The 25,538-nt window shown below is 34.6% G+C and overlaps 1 protein-coding gene across 1 annotated transcript in view; it reads left to right on the top strand.

The window, feature by feature from the left end:
- Positions 1–25,538, top strand: part of ringer (tubulin polymerization-promoting protein ringmaker) — a 45,180-nt gene that overhangs the window by 15,640 nt on the left and 4,002 nt on the right. The window lies entirely within an intron of this gene.

The following is a 25,538-nucleotide window of genomic DNA, read 5'->3' as shown; positions in this document are numbered from 1 at the left end:
ACCTTTGCATATTACCAGTAGAGCAACAATTCCGGACCACATGTAAAAAAATCATATTTTCAATTCTCAAGGGCAATTCTGTAGAGCGTCCCCTTAAATTCAACGCTTATACAGTCATCAATAATTATAGAATAATTGAACATTTTTGTCAAGGATGTTTTCTATTTCGAAATAATATTATGATAATTCATCGGGACAATTACTTATATAAATATATTTGATGAAATTTGTTTTATTATTTTTCCATCTCTGTTGGATTCAATCAATATATTTGCATTTTAGCAGCACATAGCTTATAATTCATTTTCAAAAACGTAAACGAGTGTGCTTTCTTAATACCGAAAATTCGGGTATTTTGGATTTTTAAAACCGGTATTTCGGTATTGATAAATACTGGAATACCGGTTTTGAAATACCAGTATTGCAATCCCTAGGCACAGCAGTAGCATAGGTATAGTATGTTTCTACTCAGTAGGTAAATGTTTGCATGATTCGTTTATTCAGATGTTTTATAATATTATTTTAATACTCCTTAAAACACCCGTCAAAATATTATTGATTAATCAGCTTCAAAATACTTCAAATCTCTAGATGTCACCTTGAATTTAAATTGATTATTAAGAATGCATATTTAATAGTAATGCAATGTTATATTGGTATTGGTGATGTTTGGGAAAATTATTGTTCGTAGCCCACCAGTTGCACATGCATGAGTAATTATTATTAGGCACCTAACGCGATTTAAAAAAAAACTGGAACAGAACTTTAAAAGTTAAATAATACAAATTAACCATCCAATTGTGTATTCAACCGTGGAAAAATTGCTGGTATTTAAAAATAAATCAAATAAACTTGTTCAAACATTACTGGAATATAGTCTCATTAATTTGACGGCAGATTATATTTTCTAAAGAATAAAAATTGGTAATAATAATATTCTCTCTGATATTATAATTTCTTTTATACTCTATTACATAATAATGGTTGTTGATCGGGCCAACCTTCTACCAACACCAGGTACACTCCAAAAACTCGAAACAGTCGACGAGTTTGGGTATCTGGGATCGACCATCAGTAGAAAGGGCGGTTGCGAAGCGGAAATAAGAAGGCGCACACAGATTGCAAAAAATGCGATGACACGCCTTACTACTATATGGAAGGATCGGGGAATTTCGATTGCCACAAAAATGATGCTTGTGCAAACATTAGTGGCAATTGATGCCTTTGAGATGTGGTGTTGGCGCCGAATGCTTCGCATTTATTGGACGGAACACAGGACGAACCAGTCAATCATCCAGAGACTGAAGTTAAAGGAACGACTATCGACGATATGTCTGAGAAGAATTCTGCAGTTTTTTGGACATATTGTCAGGCGCGGACCGAACAACCTGGAGAGACTGGTAGTTTTGGGTAGCCTCCAGGGAAGGCGAAGCAGAGGAAGAGCGTCTGCGCGATGGAGCGACCAAGTGAAAGAGTTGACTGGGGGCACCATCCATTCTGCCCTGAGAGAAACGGAAGATCGAGAAGGATGTAAAGTCTTGGTCGCTCAAAGGATGGCGAAATTTAAATGTGGTCACGATCCTCAGCCATGGGTGCACGACCAAGAAGTGACATAATATTATTGTACTTTTAAACTTGGCTTTTAAACTTAATACTCTGGTATATCAACGAAATACGTAGTTAAACCACATAAATAAATACTTACCGATAGACAAGCCGAGTAAAAAAATATATCAAAGTTGAATTCCATAAAGCCATTCCATAAAATACAAGTAGTAGGTAGGTATAAAGAAAGTTCGCTAGCTAAACGAAAACTTACTCCCCCTTGGCGCCACATCAATTGTAATAAGTAACTATAAAATATGACGACGTATTATAACATGTTGTATTTTATATAAATGCCAAATAAGAGTCTAAAGATCGCAATATTTAGATGCTGTGTAGAGGATATCGTAAGGCACTCGGTTCTCATCCGGGAACTCTGGGTTCGATTCCCGGCGATGTTACAATATATATATTTTTATGTTGTTTTCTCAAAGCCTGGTTGTTTATTTGATCGTTTCGCTTCTACTGCTGCAATGATGTTTCACTGCACTACTGTTGTTAAGCCTAATGGCATGTGTAATGTTAAAAAGCTTATTATAATAGTATGTATATTACGCAAACATTTTCTCTAATATAATATAAAGATAAGCATAAAGATTAAAGATATTGTCACATTTACTAAAACCCTGTGTGAAAATTCTCCACCTTCCTAAGAGGCTTCTTGGCAGATTTTACAAGACATTGTCTTGTATCATTCGTTCAACCTATTAGGTCCATGTTATGGATTCAAACATTGACTTGTAGTAGATATCATGCACACGATTAAAATATCAATAAAACCTCAATAGAACACCCACGATGGCCGCGTGGCCTAAGCGTCGGCCTATAGTGTCGTGGGTCGCAGGTTCAAATCTAGGGTTTGACAAGTACACATATTGTTTTTCAATTTGTATGTCAGTCAGAGTATGGACCTAATAGGTTGAGAAGTGGCTGACATCCATTTCTCGTAAAAACAAAATCTGTTAATACAAACCTCCACTCTGTGGAGGTCCATGTTTTCTTATTTGGACCAGACATGGTACGAAAAAAATAGTGACTATATTGGCATAATAAGGTAATGCTAATTAGATATAATTACCGTTATTGCAATGTAGGTAGAGTTCATTTTTCAACTAAATCTGTATAAGTGCATATAATATGTCATCATCAGCCTGAATCTATCTACCGCTGGATGAAGGCCTCTCCAAGCTGATTCCACTCTCGGTCATGTGCGTTGCGTTGCCACGTACTTCCACAGAACTTAACCATTGCATCGATCCAGTGGCCTCTAGGTCTACCTTGCGGACGTTTTGTACCTCTTGGGCACCACTGGATGATTAGATTTGTCCAGCGACTGTCCCTTCTTCAAGGTATATGTCCAGCCCATTTCATAATATGTATGTAGCAATATTTTTATATGATAGCGATGTTTTATTACAATACAGATAACAATTTTCCATTTATCGACGTCATATTGCCTATGAGCTTACTCAACCAAAGTTTTTCATTCAATAGACTCAATGGATCCAAGCGTACATTGAAAATATAAAATTTAAACAATGCCAGACACGGGATACTATCCTGGAACCCCACAGCGTCTGAAACGGGCTAAATTAATGATTATAACAATTCTAATATTCAATATTCACGAATACTCCTCTGAGTAGACATGTTATTAATAAAATTATTATTCAACTTGTGCAGACGACAATAAATCAAAATAAAAGTGAAAAAAAAACATTTTCATCATGAAAAATCACGGCTTGTTGCGGTAATTCTAATATGTATGGCCTATGCGTGTTACGACAAAAAGTGTAGGTAAATTACATACATAACTTTTATAGGCAGCGATTAATTATTGTATTATTCATGTCTGGAGAACAACAAAATCCAAAAAGTTATTCGTATATTTAATTTAATTGGACTATTTCCAGCGATACCTACATACTTGAATTCTTTTGATTTAAAAGATTGGTTGGTGGATCGTAAATTCTGCCAAGCGAAAATCCCACACCTTGACCCTGTGGAATTTTCTAAATGCGGCTATTACAAAATACATCACTGAGTAAGAAATATATTCTGTGCAGTTGGTTACATTATTTCCTTATAATAGTTATTCGTAGCATCATCTCAATAATTTCTCTTCCTTCTTCTTCTGTGCATCTATTCTATACATATATCGGAGCCTATCGAGGGTAGTTTACCATATTATGGCGATTAATTGTTACAATAAGGCCCGTTTCAGACGGGACACCGTCGTGCTCGTATGTAATAAGGAGGCCTTTGTATTCGAATAAAGGGGGCTTTGTATTATGTTTATGAACGCCCCGAGCTAATGAGTCAAAGCGTGTCCGGTACACTTTTCCGTCGGCCGCTACATTCTCAAACCGCCGATACACATGTTTTTATTACCGCAGCCTGTTTTATGTTCTAATTTATAACGCGAAATTATGCGTTGGCTCATTAGCTCTGGGCGTTCATAAACATAATACAAATGCCCCTTTATTCGAATACAAAGGCCTCATTATTGTATACGAGCGCGACACCGGTGTCCCGTCTGAAACGGGGGTATGTTAACCGTCTGCGCAACTATTCTACACACAAGACTGCTATCGGCCGATATCGGTAGCAGTCGAGGGTAGTTTTTCATTGTTTGTATCGAAGTATTAGCACATATTGTAACAATTACAATAAGTTAACCATCTAAACAGTCAAAACTGTCTATCTCGCTCTAAAATTTAACACAGCCAAGAGAGGAGCTGTTAAAACATAGCACTTATTGTAACAATTACAATAAGTTAACCGTCTAAACAGTCAAAACTGTCTATCTCGCTCTAAAATTTAACATAGCCAAGAGAGGTGCTGTTAAAACATAGCACTTATTGTAACAATTACAACTAACTTATTGTAATTGTTACAATAAGTGCTAATACTTCGATACAAAACATGATACTGTCAAAAAGTGTTATGTTTTAACAGCACCTTTCTTGGCTGTGCTAACTTTTGACAGATTTTGACAGTTTAGTCGGCTAACTTATCGTAACAATTATAACCCCAATACATACATATTATAAACTACCCTCGATAGCCGCTGATATCCGCCGATAGCAGCGTTGTGTATAGAATAGATGCGCTGATATACGTTGACGATCATCAGTCCTTTGTAGGAATGGCGCTTGCACTGCCTGTATTTTGGAACGCCATTTCATAGTTGTTTTGTCACTACTACGGTTTTCAATATCGAAAGATGTCTTTACACTAAAATCTCTGAATTAAAAATGATAGAATCACGGGAAAGCAATCCATAGTTGCAACCCCGCCTGTGAATATCTGGTATAATCCATATTATTAGATTATTACATACAATAGTCATTCCAACACCATTAATCGTAATACACCAAGCGCACACTCTAGCTACGAGGGTGGGTCAATAAGTCCTTAGAAAAGCCGACAGGTGGCGCGACTAGTACTGTAAGCGGTTTGTTTTCATGCAGCGGCACTACCGATTCAGTATGCTGCGAAGTTTCAATCAGATTGGTCGGGTTGTTGTGTGTTTCTCGTACATTTAAAAAAAAAATTGCTTGTGGAAAATGGAAAAATAGAAAATGGAGAAAATTGAGTTTAGAACTGTTATTAAACATTTTAATATAAAAGGGTTAACAGCAAAGGAAATAAAAAATGAGTTGGATTTAGTTCACGGCATATCTGCTCCTTCACTTGCAACTATTTATAACTGGTTAAATGAATTTAAACGTGGTCGTACATCAACAAAGGATGAACCACGCTCAGGACGTCCTGTAGAGGTGACTACACCAGAAATGATCAATAAAATCCACGATATGGTGTTAAGTGACCGAAGATTAAAGTTGAGTGAGATAATTGAGGTTACAGGGGTCTCAAAAGGTAGCGTCATTTCTATTTTACATGACAAATTGGGCATGAAAAAAATTTCTGCAAGATGGGTGCCGCGTTTGCTCACAGTCGACAATAAACGCAATAGGGTGGTGGCCTCTAAAGCCCTGTTGTCGCTCATGCAACGCAATCCGGATGAATTTTTTCGTCGCTTTGTGACTGTAGATGAAACATGGATACACCACTATACTCCCGAGACGAAAGAACAGTCAAAGCAGTGGATTGCGAAAGGCGAACCATGTCCAAAGAAGGCGAAAACCGTAAAATCAGCTGGTAAGGTTATGGCTACAGTATTTTGGGATGCACGTGGAATTATTTTCGTTGACTATTTGGAAAAAGGAAAAACAATAACAGGGGATTATTATGCATCTTTATTGGACCAGCTAAAAAACAAAGTTGAAGAAAAACGGCCTCATTTAAACAGGAAAAAAAATCCTCTTTCATCAGGACAATGCCCGTGTTCACACACGTTTACGATCAATGGCTAAAATTGAAGAATTGAAGTTCGAATTGGTCGACCACCCACCGTATTCGCCAGATTTAGCCCCCAGTGACTTTTTCCTTTTCCCAAACTTAAAAAAAATGGCTAAGTGGACAACGTTTTTTTTCAAATGAAGAAGTCATCGATCGGACAAATGCTTATTTTGAGGACCTTCCGAAAACTTATTTTTCTGACGGTTTAAAAAAAATTGAGAAACGTCTAACCAAGTGTATTGAGCTCCAAGGAGATTATGTTGAGAAATAAAAAAAAAATACAAAAATAAAAACTGTTTTAATGCTTTTTTCTAAGGAATTATTGACCCACCCTCGTATCTATAGTGGTCACACACCCAAGTAAGAATCGTGCGCAATGTTTATATAATTTCTAAAATTTTAATAATTCTATTAATGTCCCATTAACCAGTAGCGTAGTACGTTAGTTTTTTTCTGAAATGATTTCACGTAACATCAGGTACCCAGTTCTGATCAACATCCATATTATGATAACCTTACAAACAATCTGTCAACCTAGTCTTCGTAATTCACATATACCCGTCCTCACACTAAACTGTTTAGACAGTTTTCCCCCGTGTGGACAGAACTGGATGTTATTATCAGTGACGTCCTTAGATAAAATGCCGCCCCTAAGCAGCGCCAAAATGCCGCCTCATTTTTTTATACATTATTTTAATTATCCTTTCATGAGTCCAATATCTAAGAAATGTGTTGTATGGATATATTACTAACAATAATATCAGACTAATTATTCGCAAATATGCACGTGTCATTTCTGGTCACCAAGGACGTTGCAGGGCAACGGAAGTAAACTAGATATCGCGAACCCGACAAAACCAGTGAGTTGAATTTTTTAATGGAAAGATATTTTCGTTATTACTATGTTTAGGTAGCTACTTCAATATATTCTAAATATTTTTCCTACATTTTCCGCCCTTAGAGTAATTGCCGCCCCCAAGCGAAGCTCAATCTGCCTACCCCCACGGGATGTCACTGGTTATTATTCATTTCATTTGAGCAGAACCGTCAAATTAAATATAACATGTTTGTACCGTATGTTCAATAATCGATTGTTACATTTCTTTTAGAAAGTCAATGCAGTTACTTGTGACCCATGTAGCGAAATAAATACCTAACAGTGTATTAATCAAGAGTATTATTTATTTAATTCTGCCACTGTATCTACTATTACGGGGTAATTATTATGTAGGTATTTATAATATTAAAACAACCTACCCAGTGGCGCACCCAGGATTTAATATTGGGGGGGCCAAGGAGGAGAATGTAAATTAGTCCTATAGGATCTTTTTCTTCTTCACAGCCTAATTTCTCGTTTATCGGTCTTTTGTCTCTTGCACTCGGTGTACCTACACCATGGTCCCCACATCCTGAAACGGGCTCTCAGGCTAGGATATTTGGCGGCCCCCCTACCTACCGCTAAGATTAAAGGCAGTGTGAAACACTACATAAACGTTCTTCAGATTGTGTTTCAGTTCAAATTAAGGGTACTTATACAGTGAATTATTGGCGATTTTTAATACGTCTACTTTAAAAGTGGAGCTGTCGAGTATCGACACAATAATAATCAAAAAATATATTGCAAAATTATATGGATAATTGAAAATGTTCATGATTATGAAGTATAATAGCGCGCTTTTTTTACTAATAAAGCTAATTTATGATGTGTGTTTATTTCACTTATCTGGTCAACCCAACACGCCGGGCCCCCCACAGCCCGGGCCCCCAGGCTAGAGCCCTGTCAGCCCTCCCCAGCCATGACCTACACCACCCCGGAATTCGGGTGGACACCGAGAATTTCTTGACAGTTCCATTAGGGATTGGGTTTCTGAAAAAACCTGACATAAGTGTTTCGAAATTTTTGCGTTAGAAATTAAAATCTAAGAAATTTTTCTAAAAAGGGTGCTGGAAAATTATTACAAATCATATTTTTGCCGTGTTTTTATCTGTCTAAGCCCAAATGTATAGTTTATTGGTTTTCAATTTCAATGTTTAAAATCATTCTGATAATATTCATGTTTGGGGGGTGCCAGGGCCCCTTGCCCCCCCCCCCCCCTGGGTGCGCCACTGAACCTACCACCGGTCTGTTAGCAACATATTGTCTATTGCACACAATAAGAATAAAATGAATGTGCCATTATATCTCACGAGATACCACACTTTATTTCCCATGTCAGAATGACAGAGCTTGATTGAAAATTAGATATTGTGGTAATGTTTTTAGGTCACTTTACCACTGATTCAGAAATAATTATCATTGCTATTCTTTGAGAAGATTTGTTGATTAAACTCGGAACCACACAATCGTTTTGAAAATAACTATTATCGTAAGAATAAATGGGCACTTCAAGTGAGTGATACTGATAGATAATAGAAATAGATGCAATGGCGTGGACCTATTTTAACATACGCGTTTACTGTTTTTTATTAACAAAAATTTTGTACCTGCGCTCGTACTGGTGTAGTGTACGTCAGTAATTTATTATAATTACGATGGTGTGAATGAGCAGGTGATAAATAATTAGAGAATCGAAAAAGATTACCGTTTAGAGCAGGGATTCCCAACTCTATCCGCGGACACCAGTACCTACACCTATTCGCGTGTAGATACCCTGACTATTCAGAGCTTATTTAATTATTGTTAGCCACCCTACAAAAGCTGATTAAAAATGAAATAAGTATTAACTAAAATCAAAATTTCATGCCTATTTAGCAGTCGGTTTTTATTAGATCATTCGATTATCAATTCAGAATTATAACTGGCTCAGATTCGCTCTTTCAAGGATTTTCTCATAAGAATAAAATTATTTCGGCAGTACAAGATTTACAATTAGAAAACAACACGGCTACAAAAAGGATTAACAGCACATGGGTTCTACGACAATTACCCCCTTCACAAAAACCCCCGGATGTTAATCCCCCATGTAATAACCCCCCCCCCCTACATTAACCCTTCGTATAAAAATAAAAACGCTTTAAATAACATTTCCTTGACACAACAAAAATGAATTCAATATTTTCAAAATAAATATGACAACAAAAATGTATTATTTGTCACAGCAAAATAGGATACTCTTTATATGCATATTAATTTAGAGATAGAAAAACGGAGAAAAATATAGGTATCTATCTATTCTATTTTACACCCACGGTAGCCGCGTGGCTTAAGCGTTGGACTATCATGCCGTGGGTCTCAGGTTCGAATCCTGGGTCTGGCAAGTACACGTATTGTTTTTCAATTTGTGTGTGAGTCAGGGTATGGAACTATTAGATTGAGCAAGTGGTTGACATCCATTTCTCCTAAAAAACAAAATCTGTTAATACAAACCTCTACTCTGTGGAGGCCCATATAATCCTATTAGGATCGGACATGGTCGGAAAAAAAATCTATTCTGACTTTTGCAAAATTCATTGTTATATTGTAAAATAATATATTTATACGGGAGGTTAGGTTAGGTTAGGTTTGTCCAGGGGCGTTTGTCTCGGTACCAGCGCATGATAATATTAGAATAATAGTTAGTGATTTTCATTTACGATATTATTCTTCCCACACTCAATTCTTGTAAGTATATGAATGTTCTCCTATTTTCAAACCAGTTGGTAACCCTACTGTACCACAACATTATTTAGGCGACAACAGGAAGTCGCCCTTGTCGCGTATTGAATATTTCTCAGTGTTGTCGTTTTTTGAGAAAACAAATCCGCGAAATTTGGTTTTTAATTTATATCAATAATTCTATTCTCAGTAAGTAATTAATATTATAGAGTACTAGTAGTACTAGAGTAATACTATAGAGTCTTTTATGTTGCTAGATTTTATGAAAATAAGAAAAAACATAACGCAGGGTTCAGGTTTCTATCCGATTTGCAGACAAGAACTTTTTTCGAAAATATGTTCATCTATTCATTCACATTTAGATACGTCACTTCTAAGATTCTAGCAGCGTTCTCAGGGGCTTGCGTTTTATTTGCTGTAGGTACACACAAATCATGAGTTAAAATTTAAAATCCAATTCTTTCCTTCAATTTGTTGCGTGTTCTTTTTCATGTCACGCGCGGGAAGCCCTACAGCGCTGGACCCGGCTTGGGCTCAATCTGTCTAAAACCGGCCCTGTGGGTACATATTAACTTCATCATCCGTTTAAAAAAAACTTGCTTTCAAAGTCATAACCATAGATATATCCACAGCCATAAAAAGAGAAATAGCTTTCCGTGTTTAATTGCAATAATTAAAACAACAAAATTTCTCGTCAACATCCGGAACTACAAAATGGTGTTTAGGTACCAAAGTACCACGTTAAATTTGTTGCCGAATTAATTATTATTTACTCTCGTAAAAGTGGTGAATGATAGAAGAGGAAGTCGCGACTCCAATTCAATTCATATTATAATAAATTGTATGTGTCTGACAGATCAACGACGATTATGCGTGAGCCATTCTAGTAGTGATGTGCCCGATGTACCTACTAATTCAATCGAACCAGTTGATAAGAACAAAACTAAAAATTTATTTTAATTAAAAATTAAATAAGTTAATATTTTTTCAAATAGGTATGTATCAAAAATTGCATGTTCGAGAGTTTTAAATTTATATGAAAACAAATTGAAATAAATACATCATTTTATTATTGTATTGTTTTCGCATAATGTATTATATATTTTTCAATCTTTACGTTCCACAAAAAAAAATGTAACTTCGTTGAGAATAGCTTGCTAATATGAATTTTTGAACTCTATAAATTAAATTTTAAAACAATTTAACCTCACAAGTAACACGTTTTACGCGAAAACATCCATTTCCCTTTGGCGGAAAGAAGGTGACATTGCTTTTAAAATATAATATTCACAATTCACCTATTATGTATTAATTTGGTACGTAAATATTATTATTTATGTATTACGTAAATTTGATTGAGGTTCAAATATTTATGAAGATTGTTTGCTATCTAATGTTTGAGAGTTACACGGTTGTTTCTTTTATAGTAATAGATTCTTGGGTTGCCATCGCGTGTACTTACTTCTTCCTTCTTTCCTCGACGTTTTCAGTTCGTTGCAGTAGGCATTATCAAAAGATATGTATTATGATAAAGAGTGTAGTGGTATGAATACAAACGCCGCTCTAAGAATGCCAAAAGGAATCCGATTAGCTAAGAGCAAACGTTGCTCAGAGTCAGCAGTGATGACCAGATATACCAGATCGAATATTGGATTTTGCTGACAGTGCTGGAAACCATGACGTTTGTAACCCTTTATCCCTATTAATATTTTCAGCGTTTCTATGGATTTCGATAGCCTCTGCCAATCGTGAGAAATATTCCTTATTCCGACCCAGTATCTTGGTTTCGAAGTCAAATTTGTCCATCAAGTGCTCGGCAATTGAAGACATCGTGTTCTGTTTTAGTCAGTATGTCACACGATTTTTTACCATTCGAGAAGTTTGGCTTATATACTTCTATCTGATACACACCTTTTGTTTGCTATCTATCCTCATACAGAGGGTGGGGAGAATGGGAGGGAACGCGGTACAAATCCCCACAAAAAAATCTGTCGTGAAGTGCTCCGTCTGGATGGGACATCGCGATTTATCATGTCGATAGCCAGAAAAAAATGGCACACTTTACGTGTAAGAGATTCATCACTATTGTAGTGTGTAAAATAATAATAATAATAATATAACATACGTTTACCAAGCCAATGCTCCAGGCACCTGCAAAACTCATCAATTTTAAATGACCGTATATGTATTAAAATCGTAGCTCGCAGTTCAGATAACTCCGTTACGAACGCGAGACAATAGTTCAGCATAAATAGGTCAGGTTTGCCTTTCTCTATCTATGATACACACAGTGTAACATACTTATTACGAAAACATACTTATAGCTACACACAATAGGTATCGGTTCACGTTGCATAACGTACGTCGTGTACCATCGACAACGTCCAGTGTGGATGCAAACGTAATATTCCCTATATTATTAGGAAATAGCTTTTTTTAAATATGGTATTATAAAAAATGTTTTACAGTGGCGGTTTTCCATGCAGCAGACGAGGCAGTCGCTTCGTTATAAAGTATGAACATCTTCAAGAGATAATTAATGTTTTCAACAATCTGAGTGTAACAATCAATCAAGACATAAAACAAACAATCAATCAAGGGGCAAAAAATCCTAGAAACTTAACTTTTTCTGTACATATTCATAGCACTCAACGTGGCTCCAATTCCAAATGCCTTGGGCATACACGTGCCTAAAACCGCCACTAAGTTTAAAGATGAGATTAATATGATTTACAATATTTTTTTTCATTATTTTTTTAATTTGATTTAGAGAAAGAGTATTACGGCATTACAGCGATTGGCCAATGCGCCATAATACATAATAAATACAAGATTATAAAAATGTCTTAATTGCAAATAACAACTAATATAACAAGAAAGTAGAAAAGGCTTATTCTTCTTCTTCCACGGCGCTACATCCCGGGGTGGGATTAGGCCTCCTCCACAGCCGCTCTCCACTCACTCCGGTCTCTCGCCACACTTCTCCAGTTACCGGGTCTTCCTATATGAAGCCAGTTCACTTCTACGGCGTCAGCCCATCTCCTTCTTGGACGGCCTCTGGGTCTCTTCCGTTGGGGTAGCCACTTCGTCATGATCCTTGGCGCTCTAACTTCAGGCATTCTCTCCACATGTCCCGCCCATCGTAGTCTTTGGGACTTACAGTACCTTATGATTGTTTGCTGTTCAATCAGCTCTTCCAATTCGTGGTTCATTTTTATTCTGTAGTTCCCATTTTCCAACGTGGGTCCAAAGATTTTGCGGAGTATTTTGATCTCGAAGACAGCTAATTTGATTCAAAGGTAGAAAAGACAGCATTTGTGTTTATGTAAATATTAAAGAAACATGATATATACAATTATAAATTTAACACGTCCGCAAACATTATATAGTTAATAAAAAATAAATCAACATTTATGGTGCCATCAAATAAGTTAATCGCACGATAAACCGCATCATGAAACATAACACCTGTCCTGCGAGTGATATTGGTGGGAACATGAAAATTAATATTTGCCAGTATATATGGATTGTAAATGAACCCACGAAGAAGTAAAAAGAAATGCTCGGGTGGACAGGGATTGCATTGATAGCATACCCAGAAGAAAACGAGTCGGGAAATTCATTTTATTATCAGTATCATAAGGAAAGAACCAGTATGTTCTTAAGTAGATAAATCTTAAAAAATCATTTCAATGAAAAGGTACCGAATTAAATAAGATTATAATATTATGTGTATATTTCAATATTAGGTAAATTAGGATGTTTCATACAGTTAGTAATAGATTTTTTGCAATTTGATTGTAGCATTATGTTTTTTTTTTCTTTCTTTATTTGGAAGCAATTGAGCTCTTCTCTGAATGGAAGGCTATTCTGCTTTACAATGGTTTACAAAAGTATACATACATTTTTTTAACTACAGGCATAAATAGTTACATTATTAATAATACAGAATTACATTTTTGTTACTCTATAAACTAGACATTTATGTTACATTTTTGGAGAAATTCATGTACAATTTTCATAAATGAAATATTTGGTTTTGCCAGGAATGTTAGTCGACAAATAAAGCGGTATAAATATTAATTTTCATGTTCCCACCAATATCACTCGCAGCTCCACGGTCTTCAAGATACCTCGTCGCAGGACAGATGTTATGTTTCATGATGCTGTGTATCGTGCAATTAGCTTATTTGATGGCACCATAAAGGTTGATTTGTTTTTTATTAATTATATAATGTTTGTAGACGTTTTAAATAGGATAAATTTATAATTGTATATATTATCATATTTCTTTAATATTTACACATGCTGTCTTTTCCACTTTCTTGTCATATTAGTTGTTATTTGTAATTAAGATATTTTTATATATTTGTATGTATTATGTATTATGGCGCATTGGCCAAAAGCTGTAATGCCGTAATACTCTTTTTTATAAATAAATAAATAAATAAAATAAATAAATATACATCAAAGCATTTGCCTATGAACTACCCAATGCAATTCTACATTTAGTTGTAAATAAGTATCTACCTAGTACCGATATATGTGAAAAATCCGTTATCAAATTGTATGCATGTAAATTAATTTACTAATTACAATTATTATGTTGAATGCGTCAGTGATTGATTGATGCACAAAAAATGACATTGGTCAGTCACCAATGAATAGCCACTAAGTACAATTAATATAATACACTAACATCCCACGATGGCACGCAGGTCATGCACTGCTAAGAGACGGCACATAGAGCTAAAATGAGAATCATACAACTTTGAGAGTAGGTTTCGTGGAAACGATATTATTTTCATTTCTGGCGCTAGCAGTGCTTGTCTACTACAATAATGTCAGTACACACAATATTATAGGTAGATATGCGAGATGTTTATTTTTTTTTAACTTTTGGCCACACAATATAGTCGAAAGAAAATAGTATAGTGCAATCGGTGAATGGCTTTACATAGGTAAAATTTGATACTAAACATGGAAGGGGCGGCATTTTAATCTTACCTTAGGAAGGCGATTTACCCAAGGACGCCACTGGTATTGTGGGTAGTGAAACAATAGTAGTATCTAGTAAAACAATTATTACAGAAACACTCAGGCTTGAGAAAATCATAAATATATATTGTGACCTCACTGGTAATCAAACTCGGAACGCCCGTACGAGAAGCCAGTACCTTATGCATTGGACTACGAGGGTTGCATCAAGGTAATAGACTTAACCTGATATTGGCGATATAAATAATACTTGCGAGGGCGATGGCTGTGTGCAAATTGCTTCAGATATACCTACATATTATATACTTAGATAATAATATATCGGTGAATTTTGATGGTTGACTCACTAAGTGGACTCATAATATTTCTCTTATTTGCTTATATAGCTATTCTTTTATCGAAATCGTCGTCTCCAGAAAATTGTAGGAATGCAGTTGACCGTATCACAGTTCGCCGTGAGATTTTTTTTATATATACATAAGTGTATAGTATTGAGATCAAAATCATGTCTAAATAAAACATTTACAAAATACGTAACAAAACCACCAGAATTCAAGAGTACGACAGAATAAGAGGCCATCCATGGACTGAAACCGTATGCGGCTTAGATTCGTGTGCCATACTAAACTTATGATTTTCGTTCATGAAAATATATTTTCACTAGATTTGCAAGTGTAAGTGTATGGTATACACGGATACGATCAGATGCTCATAACATACTTTGTGGAAATATATTTCCATGACCAGGAAAGTTAAGCTTAGTGTAGCACACGGTTCGAAACCGCATACGGTTTCAGTCCATGGATGGCCTATAAAAAAAATAGGTAAAGAAATTATAAATGCAATCATATCGTATAATTTACATACAATTCTGGTAGGTGCTCGTAAGTATCAAGTTGTACCTACCAAATTGGATACTTATAATATTGGAACGTTACTATCTGCAATGCTTCATGAACAACGCGTATTTTTTAAAGCTCAATGCTATACGCCCAACTCTTTCCAGTAAGACAGCTCACGGTGAACTGTGCTACGGCTAAATTTAATACGTACAGTTTATATGAAACCCTAAATCTCATGTTGCAAAGGTATTTTATTAAGTATTGTATCGCGTCCATTTTTTGTCCGTGTTACCTGCAACCACATCGTTGCGTATCAGTGTATCAGTACCTATATACGGGCAAACGTTGCATTGGAGGCAGTGTTGCCATATTTTTCTATGCTGATTATAGTACAGAGGCGGTAGTATTTCTGAAAAATATATAGTACAGGAACATTTTTCGTCTTGAATCCTTTAAAATTATAGTATTTTGGTATATTTGGCGTAAAATTATAGTATTTTACATTTTTCGCGAAATCAAAATTATAGTATTGTACTATAATTATAGTACGGTTGGCATCACTGATTGGAGGGCTCTATCGGTCATTATTTGTCGGTTTTCCGTCGTCACGTTATCGGGATGATACGTCATTCTGTTGTTAGTAGGATACGGATTCGTTGTGAAAATCAAAAAATAATGTTTCACTGTATTGAATCACTAGACGACGTGCAACGATGATACAACATACGGATATACAACAATGGATACCAACCTTTTTAACACCATTAAAGTCATCTTCTAACTTCAAACATTGCGCAGTATTGAACTAGTGTTGAAGTAGTTGAAGTAGAAACTCATCGCCCATCGGTAAAAATAAGATTTAATATTTCCTTCAACACATAATTTATGTCTACGTGTTTCCGGTACATATTTATAATATTTTAAATTCATTGTGCAGTCTGAGGGCATTAGTAATTTTATTTCGGGAGTCAGCTGCAGTGGTATGCCCAGAATATAAATTTTTATCGGAAGTACCTATTAGGAACTATCAAGTATGCAAATATATAACCTAACCTAACATAACAGTGTAAATAAACCATGAATCAATTCTCCAAAACACATATTTTCGCCGAAACGTTATCATTGTAAATATTATTTTACTTGATATGACAATATTGTGACACTCAATAATTCAACGTATAAACTCGTTATATAAAATCTGCACACGAGAGCCATATAGTATATTGTATGTCCGAAGAACACTTTCTGGATAAAAACAAAATTTCAAGCAATTGATGTGAAATGAGAACCCAAGTTTTGAACTACTAACCCTTTCTCTTATCTAATATATAAAAATCAATATTTGTTTGTTTGTTTGTTTGTTCGTATTTTATGCGCTGCCATACCGTTCATCCGATTGCGATAAAACTTTGCCAACTTACTGCTTGCACTTGCGCGAAGGGTATAGGCTATATCTTATTTATAAAAATGAATGTCTGTCTGTCTGTCTGTCCTGTATGCGTTCCTATACTATTCATTCGATTGCGATGAAAGTTTGATCAAGTGTTGTTCTCACGCCCGCAAAGGTTTCTGAATTGGTACAACCATTTTCATCTTCTTTTTCTTCTATTCTATCTTCTTCTATTCGTATGCGTTCTTATACCATTCATCCGATTGCGATGAAATTTTGATCAGTTATTGTGCACGCCCGCGAAGGTTTCTGAATTAATACAACTATCTTCTTCTTCTTCTATTCGTATGCGTTCCTATACCAAATTTGGAGAATCCATGCTTCTCACATGGACAGCTGTATGTGGCCTGCTTACGCGTAGGAAAACCTTCTGATTTATTCGTGTATGCACAAGACGGAAAAACAAAAAATATTGTGTATCCAAAAGCACTTCAATAAACAGAATTAAAACACAAACACTTTTCTTTGAGTGGCATTGCAACGCATGCCGGGTACTCGCTAGTATTAGGTATATAAAATTATTGGGTTGTTTTGACAGTCTCTAATAAGACAGTACCTATATATTTATATATTATTATGTCAAAAAAATCCAATAATTTTACACAATACCTAGAAGAGAAAATGTAGTTTGTCATTTCACTAAACCTACAAGCACTAATTAGAACGGCATTATATTTGTAACATGACCCCCACATGGAGGGGGCTGACAGGGCTCTAGCCCGGGGGCCGGGCTCAGAAGGGGCCCGGCGTGCCGAGTCGACCAGATAAGTGAGATAAATACACATCAAAAAATATTTGCTCTAATAATTAAAAAATATCGCCTGTGGCACTATTTTTCTTCAATAATGTTAATATGTGTTTGTGCGATGCAATTTTTAATTGTGTGTTGCTACTCGACAACTCGATAATTCCAATATATGTATTAAAAATTCGCTAAAAATACACATTAATTTTATGTTGTACATCATTTGGACGAAGGTACTGTAGAGCGTCACACTGCCTTTACCCTTAACGGTGGGTAAGGGGGCCCGCTTTAGGATGTGGGGGCCACGATTTGTAACAACTTTGATCGTATCTGTAATCTGGCATGTAAACATTATTATGATAGACGTTTCCAAAATATCTTATGTATGTATTATATTTGATAATCATTATATTATTATGATAGTTATATGATTTTGTTTAGTATTACGTGTGGTAGGCCAATAATTCAAAAAAATATTAAATTAATTATTATCATACCTATATGCTTGATCCTTTCACAATTATTTCACTTAAATTGCGTAGGTAGACGTGGGCTAATGCCGGTAAAATAACATAATTATTAAACCTTTTGTTCAAACATAATTGCTCCATTGAATCCAAAAAAAATCAATCGTCATGATCTGACCATGATTCAGACATTTAAAATCGCCTAATCAACTGGTTTATTGTTCCTTTAATCTTTTGTAAAAACTGGTTTCCTACTTGATTATTCAACATCTATTGTATGCAGTTAATTTTCACCATTGCGTAATCAATAATCATGATTATAAGGCCATAATATGTAAATCGATCCACTGATCAATAAGATTTATTTTTTGTCTGTCATGTCTGAAAGTTTTCAAAACACTAACCTTATGATAGACCCCAGACATCAGGCCCCGAGAGCCAGACGTAATTAATAAAAATAACACTTTCTTTAATACATATTCACTGTAAGTTTATCCCATATTTATCTACACGCGAGATGTAAATCTTGTTATTGTCATTATTTGTTGTGTTAGTTGTAATGGATTTGGATTATATGACGATTCGTCATCATCAGCCGGGGTCTATCCACTGATGGATCAAGGCCTCCCCTAGCTCTATCCACTCTTATAGGTCCCTAGTTCTTTGCTGCCACGTGTACATCCACCAAACTTTATGACATCGTCTATCCAGCGGGTTTTAGGGCGTCCCTATTGGTACCACTGTATGACGGCATTTGTCCAACGGTTGTCCACTCGCCGAGCGATATGTCCAGCCCATTGCCATGTCATCTGCTTAACGACATCTATCACATCGCATACTCTTGTCTGCTATCTTATCCATTGGTTTTTTGTGATCTTTACGCGTTATGCCCAACACTTTGGGCATATGACTATTATTACAGAATAAATATTCCGAAGCATTTAAATTGTAAAAATATGTCATGTTCGTTCCTAAACGGAGTATACCTATTATGTGCGTCTGCAGTGAGGTGAACATGCATTTAGTATGTTTAGCATTTTTTGTGATTAAGCAGACATTGAAAAGACAATATACCTACTTACATATTTTTTTACCAGAAATCTCAACTCTGTACGAGCATTTTCATAATCTTTCTGATATTTTTATTTTATAAATAAAAATAATTACAAGATAGAAAGAACTTTTTGTATACCACGTTTTTAAATTTTCTGTTAAATCATATAAACTTGACAATTCTAGGTAGGTACATATTAATAATTTAGGACAAATAAGGCAATTGTCAACAAATCATTTTTTTGCTATTTTGCAACAAAGAAAATAATATAGAATACTGAAATGTCATTTTGATTTCCATAGTAACGCACGTATATATTAATAATTTAGTTGCTAGGACCACCCCCTTAATCAACCGCAACCAATAATAGTGGATTGGATTATGGATTTCTTCCGAAATAACTTTTCATACGAAATAGAATTAACTGAAAATGAATTCAATTCTACTTAAAGATGGCTAAAAGTATTAAAAGAATGCACTGGCATCGTGTTTCGATATATTCTAAAAATTTCAAATGTCTATCTAGTCGGGAAGTTAGTTAAAAATCGATTGCAAGATCTGTACTGAATAAACAACCACCAGACAAACAAGAATACGGGCTAAGAAAAACGTGGTAAAAAACATTTGGTTTACGTATTATTGAAATGTTATTTTCCATTCTTACATATTTTTAAATATATACATGCAGACATACATATATGTATAATATCTATATGTCTGTATCCTCAAAGTATATTAGATGTAAAGTTGTTTTGCACACTATATCGAAACAATTATAACGTCATAGCATGGTGACAACACAGCTGATAAAATTATTTAACTTCATTCATTTTAACCCATTATATGCAGGACGACATAACTTTCATTATCATTATTATTTACTGAATATTATCGAAAATATCATTTTCCTCACTGTTATAGCAGTTGTCCTTCCCAGTGGCGCACTCAGGATTTAATATTGGGAGAGCCCAAGGAGGAGAATGTAAATTAGTCCCCTAAATTGTGTTTTAGTTCAAAATATAGAAAACCCACCTACACGGAAACTACTATACATAAAGGATCGCAACATCCATGGATTCATAAGTTGGCGGCATACCATGCCATGATCCACATGCTAGTTAGTGTGCCCATGAACAAATTAGATTTTGAGGATGAAGTACATACCATCAAACAAATAGCCTTAAGTAATGGATATGCAACATCCATGATAGATAAAATATTATATAAAAAACAACTTAAATTAGCTAGATCTACAATATACCCTAACGTTAAAGATTCAAATCGTTATTACAAGTCCATTGCTTATCACGGCAATATTTCAGACAAAATTTATCAAGAAATTAAACATATCGTTAACGTAGCATTCAAAGCTAATAATAATCTAGGATTAAATTTAAAAAATAGTAAAGATAAAATCAACAAACTGGAGAAAGGCGGGGTTTATAAAATAACATGTGGCACATGTAGTCTATGCTACATTGGTCAATCTGACAGGCCTATAAAAACTCGTTTTGAAGAACACAGCCGATCTTTCAGGATTGGTAAAACAGATTCTCAGTTCGCTAAACATTTGATATCAAATTCGCATACCATCAGTGATAAAATAACGCCAGAATGTTTGCATATATGTAACAAAGGTCTAAAATTAAATTTACTCGAACAGTTGGAAATTAATCGCGAATTATCCAAAAGTAATCACATAATTAATTAAAATTTGATAATGCATTCGTCGCCACTATTAAATATAATTTAAGCACATGATTAACAAAATTATACTAATAATATTTTAATTGATTAATAATGTCAAGAAATAACCAAAGCACTCGAACACTATACTTTCGATAATTTTTGTAATTTTGATATCCATTAAAAACCCACTTAGGGTTTTCAAAGTATTAATAATATTACAAGTATACAAAGTCATAATATTGTTTGAACGAATAAAAGAATGTATTATATATGCGTATAGTATTTAAGCAAAGGCAAACGGCCTATCTGAATAGTCTTGATAATGGTGTTACAACCGAAATAGCTATCGATAAACCTTCTAAAAAAAACCTTTAGAGCTTAATATTAATTATATTTTCAATTTTTTTAATTATTTTGAATTTAGAATAATCATTTACCAGGGGGGAAATCTATAATATTGAGCTTAAGTATATATTTTTAGGTTACTTACAGAGTCTAACAGAAAACAAATATTACTACTAATATTATGAAAAGCATTAACTACCTACTTGGCATCCTAAGAACGTTATGTGGATATCACGTTTAACTGCGATAGCACGTAAGCAGTTAAGTTACGTCATTTTGTATATGCAAACAAGTAAACCTATACCAACACTTATCAAAATCGTACAGATACCTACGACAACACTATTTCTAAATGTGTTCGTCCATCATATGAGGTCATTTCTATTTTATTTACATTTTTTATGTAAACTTTGTTACAACATTGAAACACGTTATATTATTTAAAACACAGTGCACTGTGGCCGACCAACAAAGGTAAATAACAATATTCAATGTATAATGTAGTATTGTGTTAATTTTATTTAGAATACGTCCAATTCTGCTTAAATTTACGTATATTTCGAATTTAAAATTAAAATTAGTGTGGAAATATAATAATATTATCAGGATGCATTCAAATTTATCGTAAGTACATATTTTATTGCAATGAAGTTTGCTATGTCCATTCTTCAATAACTAATTAAATGACATTCGATATATCTAAACATGTATGTTAATCGAATGAAAATAAGAATGCCAGCTATTTTTTTTATTTCATAACGTTTTGTGAACGACTAGTGTCCATCCTCCTGCTAATTAATATCCTTCTGTAAATATATTGTGTATCTGAATGGAAAGCATACTATAACATTTGCAACGTCCACATTTATTATTCCCATCCCTTAAATCACTGCTATCTACAATCACTGCTAACCTTTTAATTATCACATTTAAATAACACGTTAATTATAATATGTAATCAATGGCCAACGACTCTACACGCGCCAGTCGCGGTGTTAGCACTAAATGCACTAAATTAATATCTATCGGGCGAATAGCTAACAACTAATCTTCTATTTCTATTAGATATACATTTCAATTGTCTGGTTAGTAGCAGTCGATGTTGAGGACTTTACTTCCTGTTTAATACCATAGTCCTTCAATGTCTCTCCAAAGATTCATGTACTCTCTGTTGCAGGGTTTTCAAAAAAAATCCTTGTTTATTTCGTATGGTAGGTAGTTATATAATACACAATCAATAATTTGAAAAATGAGAAGAAGCATAATTATTTATTTAGTAAATACATAAAAATATAAGCGAATAAAGTTCTTTATGACTTCGATGATTTTGGGTCCTTGAATTGCCAATCTTAAAAAAGTGAATCTTGATAACTGGTGTGGCGTCGAGCCTGTTCCTAGAATATAACTTCGTTGCAGCATAATAATAAACTCCTGCTTTGCATTAATATGTCGTAGTAAACGAAGGTAAAACAATAATAGCTTGTTTTAGCACACTGGGGTGGGGTACTCTTCTGATTTCGCGAACATATTCACGTTCCGCGAAACATAGTTTGGGAAACGCTGCTCTATTGTGTAAGCGGCCTCCCTCTTCCGCGTTATGTTTCCGTTCACGAAGGTTTTCTTTCTGGCTATGTGGACAAATAACTAGAGAACTTATTGTGGACATATTTTAGAGATGCAGTCTGAAAAGCTTATTTCTTTCAGAACGGATATACGAGTATGTATCCTTTTTGCTGTCCGTGGAATACGCCTCCAACATCTTTAGTTAAAAGGTCTAATTAAATAGATACAATAAGCAGTGACGTCCCTAGATAAAATGCCGCCCCTAAGCAGCGCCAAAATGCCGCCCCTAAGCCAAAATGCCACCACATTTTTTTATACATTATTTTTATCATCCTTTCATGAGTCCAATATCTAAGAAATGTGTTGTATGGATATATTACTAACAAAATATCAGACAAATAAAGACGTCGAAGGGCAACGGAAGTTTACTAAGTATCGCGAACCCGACAAAACCATTGAGCTGAATTTTTTAATGGAAAGATATTTTCGTTATCACGAAGTTTAGGTAGCTATTTCTATATATTCCAAATGATTTTCCTCGATTTGCCGCCCTTCGAGTAAGTGCCGCCCCCAAGCGACGCTCAATCTGCCTACCCCCACGGGACGTCACTGACAATAAGTATCCCTGTTATCTCTAGCAACAGTGTGATTAGTGGCTCCCTGTAGTGTTGTCCAGGCGGTAGCTTACAACAACTTGGTAGCCCGTGAAATTATTATTTTGAAGGCGAAATTTCATACGTACGGTCACGCTCATGGTGATTAATGATTATTCATTTATTGGTATGACTAAAATGTTAACGTATAGGTACCCTGTTCGTGATTTTGATAATTTTTGGCGGTTACTAATTATTGTACCTACTAAAATACTGATTCAATCTGCTGTTCAAAAGCAATGTAACTTATGTAGTTTACCTACCTAGATCGTATAACCATAACGAAACAAAATAATAGTCATGCGAGGCGTTGAATGAGGCGTCCGTTTGTATGCAAAAGTAAAAGGTAAAACTTTTGCGCGAAAAGTGAATCCATCTCATCACTAATAGGCTGTGATGTTTTTTCCCCATTCTTGATACATACACTAATAGCTAATTTTACATTCTTGCAATTTCTATTTCACTTGGCTAAGTGCCTGTGCATAAAACTATATTATTTTAAGTGGTTTGCTACTTTCTGTTGTTAAAATAAAGTAAACGCCTAAATAAAGTGTATAAAATATAAAAGTAATGTCTCTAAATTTAGAAATAACCCATTGCATAAATTTTCGAATTACATTAGAAATCTTAAATTACAATTTTTGGACACTAAATAACTAAAAAATAAAAACTAGAATAAATTATACAAACTTTATTTTGATTATTAATTACCCAAATTCAAGCTGCCAGTAACTACCATGCAAAAAATAAGTAACCACCTCGGTCCATAGTATTACTACTTTTCAAATCGTTGAAATTTAATTTACCTTTCGATAAATTATGAAATTATATAAGTTTTAATGAACAGAAATAAATCTAGAACGATTGAAAATTCTCCTTCATTTAGGCTCGAGAAAAATTAAGAATCAGTGACTCACTCCGTAGCCGTTCTGTTATATTTTAGCCACTACATCCAAAACGTCAATAAGTACCTAAATTTCCATAAAACGTGACGTTCCGTGACGGTAGGCTGGTCACGCGTTGCTTAGCGACGTCACATTTATAAAGGGCGGCAAATTCGAATATTACAACTTTAACAGACCCTCATAAAGGAACCCTGGTAACATTACTATTGTATTATACAGGAAAAATTGTCATAAGAGGTCCTCCAAACCTATCAGCGTCTTAAACACCCACGTAGGTACCTAAAACCACCATTTTTTTCAGAGTAGATTACGTCAGTTGTATGGTTGTTATTGAATTTGTCTGTCTAAGATGGCCCAAAGTAAATACCTAGTAAAAAAGTAAATTTTCATTTCATTTCATTTTCATACATGAGTTTTGATTGGATTATAATTACCTAATTTGATGGATTTATAACGTTTGAACAGAAAAAGAATAAGCTAACGGATACTTATGTAACAATGCAGTTTCATCACACATTTTTTCACACATATTTCGGCGTATTTCTTTTGTTGTCTCATAAATTAATTATCACATACCTATCTATTAAAAATCATTTATCTTTCCGCCATTGTTTTATTAGTCGACAGTTCGCAGGTATCTTAAAAGTAATACAACTGATAATAATCATTTACCTGTACATGGCTTCGTTCGTACAGTAGTGTAAATAAGTTCTAACTTATAATACGTATTATATTAAGCGGTTGCGGTCAAATTCGAGAGCACACGTCGTTAGGATTTTATGTAATCTCGGAATCCCTGATTTGATCTTGATGCCGAAATCCAGTGATAGAAAATGCTGATATTAAATGATTGGTTTTTATGTTTTTCTTTGTGAAATATTTCGTATTTTCGTGTATTAAATAAATATAAGCATAACCCAAAACTCTAGAAATTACAATTTAGGTATACGCTAAAAATGTAATTATCTATGACAGACTACTTACTACAATATCATATTTTTTGTGTGAGGTGAGACACAAACCTAGAGTGAATTCTCATTATGTTCATAGGTATTATTACTTATTCGTCATTTGTAGCATATTTATTAACCTTAGATGTATTTTCACTTGTACTATGTACATTTAAAAAAATCCTCATCTATGACGATGGCGTATTTTCGCTAGGTTAATCGTTGGTAATGGTAAATAAGTTCGTTGTGGCGCGGCCAAAATCTGAATTGGCTTGTAGATTTAATGGAAATCATTGGCTTATTTTGAAAATA

This window comes from Rhyacophila brunnea, unplaced genomic scaffold (assembly GCF_057557595.1).
Source record: "Rhyacophila brunnea isolate RB1 unplaced genomic scaffold, BYU_Rbru_1.0 scaffold_9, whole genome shotgun sequence".
In the NCBI taxonomy this organism is placed as follows: Eukaryota; Metazoa; Arthropoda; class Insecta; order Trichoptera; family Rhyacophilidae; genus Rhyacophila; species Rhyacophila brunnea.
The sequence above is the reverse complement of the archived record's forward strand: the minus strand, read 5'-3'. Positions and strand labels throughout refer to the sequence as shown.